Source organism: Cervus elaphus, chromosome 9, assembly GCF_910594005.1.
Source record: "Cervus elaphus chromosome 9, mCerEla1.1, whole genome shotgun sequence".
In the NCBI taxonomy this organism is placed as follows: Eukaryota; Metazoa; Chordata; class Mammalia; order Artiodactyla; family Cervidae; genus Cervus; species Cervus elaphus.
Genome location: NC_057823.1, coordinates 15477224 through 15484599, shown reverse-complemented (window position 1 = coordinate 15484599; position 7376 = coordinate 15477224). Strand labels below are relative to the sequence as shown.

At 41.3% G+C, this 7376-nt stretch overlaps 1 protein-coding gene across 6 annotated transcripts in view; it reads left to right on the top strand.

The window, feature by feature from the left end:
• The window catches only part of LOC122699430 (zinc finger protein 791-like), a 62742-nt gene that overhangs the window by 22184 nt on the left and 33182 nt on the right, over positions 1–7376 (top strand). For 5 of the 6 annotated variants that reach the window (XM_043911364.1, XM_043911360.1, XM_043911362.1 and 2 more), the window contains exon 1: positions 5346–5494. The exons of the other annotated variant lie outside the window; for it this stretch is intronic. The gene's annotated coding sequence lies outside the window, so the exon portion shown is untranslated. Of the gene's footprint in view, positions 1–5345; positions 5495–7376 lie in introns of those variants that run through there. 6 annotated transcript variants of the gene reach the window in all.

The following is a 7376-nucleotide window of genomic DNA, read 5'->3' as shown; positions in this document are numbered from 1 at the left end:
TGATGCACAAGACTTCCAACCACTCCTGCAACAAAAAGACACAAAAGTTCTCATTTCTCCTTTTATACTAAATTAGGATATTACCCAAAGTAATACCCTCTCTCTACAGCTCACCTCAATTATTCCTTGTATGATTGCCTCTAAACATCCACTATTTTTTTTCACTTACTTTTTTTTTCATGTTTCCACTGGGAAATCACAACAGACTTGAGTAGTCATCACTCTATTCATAGAATAAACTCAGGATGGGTTTGAACAGTGCAGATGAATGTATTTCCCTAAATAGGAGGAACTCCATGCTTTAATAAGGTAAACATTGTTAATTGGTGTGTTAAGCAGCAACATGAAAGCGCCAAATACTGTAACAATTCTTAAAGGTAAATTAAAATCCCCTCAAATGAGGTGGTTAAAAATAAAACCACCACAAACAACATGGCCCAAATCACTAGGAAGTTCTGAGAGCCAGTGTCCAACAATGTCCAAACTCATGAGCACACATTCTGTATACAAAATGTTTAACAATTGCAAAAATGAAGAGGAACCGTGTCTGTATCTTTCTCTTTACAGGGAATCTTTACTGTTAATTACAAGAATGCGGAATTTCTATATTGATGCAACCTGTTTACTGACACAGCTTCCCAGGTGGCCCAGTGGTAAAGAATCTGTCTGCCAATTAGGAGATGCAGATTCGATCCCTGGGTCAGGATGGTCCCCTGGGGAAGGAGATGCAATCCACTCCAGTATTGCCTGAAAAATCCCTTGGACAGAGGGGCCTGGTGGCCTACAGTCCATGGGGTTGCAAGAGTTGGACATGACTTGGTGACTAAACATTTACTTACACAGCCAAGGAGTTCCTGACAAAGTATTAAAGATGTATTATGTCGTAGAAACTCAAGTGATCAATAATGACATCACCATTCACTGAGGCGCCTACCCTCAGTGAAAAGATATATATACACCCCAGTTTCCCTATTATCTCACATTATTTTACGTTCCATCAAAGCCTTCATTTCCTAACCATGTCTCTTTTCCCACAAAAATATTATCATCTGGGCTGCAAGAAGTTGTCTCATGCTGCTGTACCCAAGCCCTACAGTGCCTTATTACTTGTGCTAATGGGGCACCTGGGCTCCAAAGTGCACAGCAATGTGTGTGTGTGTGCTTAGTCGCTCAGTCGTGTCCGACTCTTCGAGACCCCACGAACCAGGCTCCTCTGTCCATGGGGATTCTCCAGGCAAGAATACTGGAGTATGTTGCATGCCCTCCTCCAGGGAATCTTCCCAACCCAGGGATCAAAACCAGGTCTCCCACATTGCAGGTGGATTCTTTACCATCTGAGCCACCAGGGAAGCTGAGGGATGTTGAAACATTAGCATCAAGAGTATGGTCTCTTGACTGGAACAGTGTCCTGTCTTTCTGTCTTGCTAGGTCTGTGTTCTCTCATAAGTTATTGAAACTTTGCCAAAATAAATGAAGCAAAAGAGAGATGAAGGGAAAAACAAGTAACAGTAATTGGAAACTCCAGCATCTCACTTCAATATTATGTACACAAGTAGGCAAAATATCGACATGAAAATAAAAGACGTGTGAAACACTATAAGTACATCTAATGTGATTACAGAACACTGCCCCTTGTGTCAAAGAAATCCATAGAGAAGTGCTAAAAGATCTCAAATCAATAATCTTACCTTGTACCTTATCACACTTGAAAGGATGGGCAACCAACACCACCATTCCCAAGGAGATGAAGGAAATAAAAAAAGAGCAGAAAATAGAGAATAGAAACAGCATGCAGAAAATCGAGAAAATCAAAAGTGGGATGTTTGAAAAAAAATTGACAAACCTTTAGCTAGACTGACAGTGAGAAGACTCAAATTCCTAAAATCAGCCACAGACTTTCACCAACCTTACAGCAATAAAAAGGATTATAAAGAAATTTAGGGGAATTCCAGTGGTTAGGACTCTGTACTTCCACTGCAGGGGTGGGGGCTTGATCCCTGGTCAGGGAACAAAGATCTCAAATGTCTTGCATTGCAGCCAGTAAAACAAAAACATTATAAAGGAATTCAATGAACAACAGTATCACAACAAATTAGATAACTTAGATGAAATGGACAAATCTCTAAAAAATAATACATTTTACAGAAAATAAGAAAAAAAAAGGATTTTCTGATTGTAAGTGTAACAAGTGACCTGGTTGAATTACTAACAAAAAAACTACTCAAAAAGAAAACCCAGACCTAAATGGCTTTACCATAGAATTCCCCAAAACATTCAAAGTTTCAATGAGTTTTCAGAAACCCTCCCCCCAAGTAGAATCAACACAACACTTGAGATTCATTCTATAGGACCAGTATTACTCTGATTCTAAAACCAGACAAAAATGTTGCCAAAAAATCAAGAAACCAATTTTCCATGTGAAAATGGATACCATCCAAAAATCGACAATACTAAAAAATACAGTCCAGCATCTTTAACCACAACATGATTAAGTTGGATTTACTTCAGGGATGCTACTGCCCACCAGCCTCCTCTGTCCACGAAATTCTTCAGGCAAGAATACTGGAGTGGGTTGCTATGTGCTCCTCCAGGGGACTTTCCCAACCCAGGGTTCAAACCTGCGTCTCCTGTGTCTCCTGCGTTGGCAGGGAGATTCTCTGCCATTGAGCCACCTAAGAAGCACTTCAGGGATGCTAGGATAGGTTTACACCTCAAGTTCAACTTATGCAATAAAATGTATTAATACAGTAGAAAGCAAAAATGGCATGATCATCTCAGTAGACTTATATAAAGTATAATTCACCCTCAAACAACATGGGTTTGAACTACACATGTCCACTTGTATGCAGATTTTTTCCAAAGAATATACTGGAAAAAACTTTGGAGATTTACAACAATTTGAAAAAACTTGCAGATAAACCTTGTGGCCCAAAAATACTGAAAAAATTAAGGAAAAGCTAGTTATGTTGTGAATGTATTAAATGTAGATACTAGTTATTTTGTCATTTGCTACCATGAAATATACATATATTTATTCTAAAAAGTTAAAACTTATCAAATCTCATATACATGTGGACCATACATGGCACCATTCACAGTTGAAAGAAGTGTAAACATATAGTATCAATCATAACTGCATAAAAATAACTATAGTATATACTCTAGAATTGTAATAAGTTCTTTTTTGGCTGTGCTGGGTCTTCGCTGGTGCCTGCCAACTTTCTCTAGTTGTGGTGAGTGGAGGCTACTCTCTAATTGCAGTGCACAGGTTTCTCTTTGTTGTAGCTTCTCTTATTGCAGAACACAGGCTCTAGAGCACAGGTTTCATTAGTTGTGGGACCAAGGATGGAATAGTGACTCCCGCATTGGCAGGCAGACACTTAACCACTGGACCGCCAGGGAAGTCTTACTGTAATAACTTTGTAGCCACTTCCTGTTGTTCCTGTGGTGAGCTCAAGAGGTGCAAGTATCCATAAAATACCATGTGATGCTAATCATCACTTGAGCAGTTTGTGTCTCTCCAGTAAATTTCATATGGCAGTATGAAGTGTTCTCTGGTGGTTCTTGAGTCTTTTTCATCATGCTCAGTGCAATACTGTAAACCTTGGTTAACACCACAAGATCCACAGGAAGGCTCACTAGTGATGCTGGAAGTGCTCCCAAGAAGCAGAGAAAAGTCATTGTCAAATCCAAGCTTACACTGCTCGCTGCATGACAGGCCAAGAAATCAAGAGACAAGTTGTTGGAGCAAGGAATAGCAACTTTATTCAGAAAGCCAGATGACTGAGAAGATGGATTAGTGTCCCAAAGAACTATCTTCTCTCACTTAGAATTCAACCTGCTCTTATACTAAAAGGGTTGAAGTCAAACATTTCCTGGTTCTGATCAGGCTCTCAAGGGGATGTGTTAGTTCCTTCCTTCCTGCAGCCATTCACAGGTGACCCTGATCAAGATGTTTTCTGTAAGCTAAATAGATGTTTTAGCTTAACGCTCATTACACAGCCCAGGGTTCCTAGAGATGAGCCATTATGTATAATTTAAGCTTTATAGGCAACATCCCTTTAGTGATTAACTTGTCCTGATCAGGATGTTTTCTGTAGCTAAACAAAGGTATTTTAGTTTAATGCTCCTTACAGGTGAAGGCAGGGTTCCCAAAGATGGGCACTTATGTATATATTTGTAGGCAACATCCCTTTAGTGGTTTTTGTTATTTAGTCCCTCAGTGGTGTCTGATTCTTTGTGACCCCATGGGTTGCAGCACGCCTGGCTCCCCTGTCCTTCACTATGTCCCAAAGTTTGCTCAAACTCACATCCTTTGAGTCGGTGATGCCATCCAACCATCTCATCCTCTGTCACCCTCTTATCCTTTTGCTCTCAATCTTTCCCAGCATCAGGGTCTTGCAGGAAATGTATGTCTATTTTACCTCATAAAACTATTTAGATAAATTCATTATATAAATTCATAATTCATTATATATTAGAAGTTTTGAACCAGTATATTAAGAATAGCAAAAGTTTTCAAGTGTATGGTACCTTTCCAAAACTTTATTGTTTCTTGTTATATTGGTGACAATAGTAACTGAATTGCCTTTGGGATATCATAGCCGTTTACATTTCAAAATCTCTAGGCACATACTACGAAACTAAAATTTCCTTCTCACATAACATGTATACTTAAGAGTATTATTGAACACATCGCACAACTTCTGGTTGATGAGAGAAGAATCCATTTTCCCAGGCCAGGGCTGCAGGGTTCAGACTTCCCACCAGACATGTGCTTGGGAGGCTATGGGATTCTTTAGCTAAAATACCACATGTATGGAGGGGAAAAGGGGATGGGTGTACGCCTCGACGCTGTCAACGAAGATAAAAATGGGGCCAAAAAAAAAAAAAGGGGCCAGAAGGTTTATTACACATGGTGAGGATATTTTTCAGTGTGTTTGAAATCGAGTGTCATAGTATCATCGGTGGCTTCACAGTCTTTGCGAACTATTTTACCGATGGAGGACCTCAGATCCTCTTTTTCCAGTTGGCCTTCTCTTGCTTTGGACAAGAACGTCTGTTCTTCTGGAATCCGACTCTGGAATTCCTTGTGCACACCTGTGTCCCCACGTTCTGAAGTATCTGAGGAAGTTGCCACTGTCCCTCTAGGACAAGTAACAAGAGTGGTTTAAAAACAAAAGTCCCTGAAGGGGGGTAGGTTTCCACCCACCTGCAGAAGCTGATTCTGCTCAGCCACGTGGCCTCCGGGCCAATTATTACTCAGGAAAAAGGGGGCGTTGCTTGAGAGCTGTCCAATCAGGAGCGCAGCAGGGGGAGGTGGGTGGGGCCACGTCCGGCAGACCGAGTGGTCGCTCCTGGCAGGCTCTGCGTGGAGTCTCACCAGCGTTGAAGTAGCTCAGGTTAGTTCGCTGCAGCTTCATTACCACTGTGAGCTGCAGAGGCCGCGTGAGTCTAAGGAATGACGCCGGAGAACCCCAGAAGGCGTGAAGTGGTGAGTATGCTGGGCGAGGTGTGTCGGTACAGAGAGGCGGGATAGGGATGATGAGAGACAGTCGGCCTCGGCAGGACCGCCTCCCCGTGCGGTCCACTCCGGGGTTTGTTGGCTCGAGGCCACCTGGGGGCGCCTCTCAACCTCCTTCCACTCTGGCTCCCAGCGTGGGGGTGGGGCCGGCAGCCGGGACCTCGGGCTTCCCGTCCGGTCCCTGCAGGCGGTAACTTCAAGCCCGGAGCCTCTAAGGGCAGCTTTGCCGCACAGCCCCACGTCTCCTCCAGAATGTGTGGTGACCCCGGGGAGGGTCATCAGGGGACCATCGTGATTTGTCCTCCGTGGCTCGTGCGTGGGAGGAGTTTTGGTCTATAGGATTCTCCAGTCCCTTCTTTCTACCCAAAGGGGACCCGTTTTCTCCTGAGTTTTCCAAGTTTGGAGAGCAGGGTTTCAAATCCTGAACTCTGTCTCCCCAGATTAACTCTTCCTACGACTGGCAGTAAATCCCTAAATTTCCAAGATCCCTCGCACATTCCTAAAGCCAACTCTCTCTCTTCAGTTCACAGCATCTTTATCAACTATTTGTCTTTCGTGGTGTATTTCAAACAGACATCATATTTTAATTGTCTATTCTTTCTCTGCAGAGTTGCGGGTGGCTCTCTTTTAAACATTTATATTTGCTGTGTATATTTTCCATGAGAGGAAAGCTGAGGATAAACACCTGGAACCACGTTGTATGAAATCCTTGTGCTTTTCCTCCCAGGATCTCTCCTGGGTGCAAACGTCCTATGGGAAGTCTTTTCGGTGGATGTTCCCCTTTGGAAATGTTCCTGGGTATTCTTACCTGTCAGCACTACCCCTCCCCTGGTCTGTCACCCTGGAAAGATTTATTCATTTATGTGAGCCTCAGTTATTCAAAAAAGTAAAATTTATGTAACCAGTGGAGACTGAAAGATAGTATAAAATATTTCCAGAGAGGCAAGGAATAGGTGAACTTCAGAAAAAAGAAAATGTTTTTCTGTTACATTGTATTAAAAATTCTTGTTTCTCTTTTTCTTCCTCCCGGGAACAGGTGTAGTAATTTTCTGAAGTCTGTTTTTGTTTTGAGGTTTTTTTGTATCAGCTTCGGGGTTTTTTTGAGGGGGTTCAAATGCAATTCCAGGGCTTAGGCTCGAGGTGTTCAAGTACAATTTTTTATTGAAATGAGTCGAGGGATGAATTGGGGGATTGGGATTGACATCTTTACACTACTATGTACGAAATAACTGATGAGAGTCTACTGTATGGCATAGGGAACTCTCCTCAGTACTCCATGGTACCCTAAATGGGAAGGAAATCTAAAAAAGAGAGGATATGTGTATTTGTGTAACTGATTCACCTTGCTGTACGGTAGAAACTAACCCAATATTGCAAAGCAATTATACTCCAATAAAAATTAATAAAAATAGGTAAAGATAAAATGAAATGTTCTAGAGAAATTAAACAAGATTATTGAAATATAGTTGATTTTACAGTGTGTTTCAGGTATACAGCAAAGTGGTTCAGTCATGTATATACATGCATATGTGTATATACGCGTGTATATATATTCTTTTTTAGATCCTTTTCCATTATGGGTTATCAAAATTGAGTGTAGTTCCCTATGCTCTACAGTAGGCCCTTGTTGATTATCTATTTTATATATAGAAGTGTGTATACTTTAATTCCAAACTCCTAATTTATCCTTTCCCCAATTACTTGTTTATAAAACAATTTCTTGACGTGGAAATAATAATTCACATTTTCCGAAAGTAATAGATACTTATGGGTTTCTTGTTGACCTAGAAGAATATAATTTTCTTCCCTCCTTTCTACATAAACACCAGGTTTGTGTGATTTTGCTGGAATC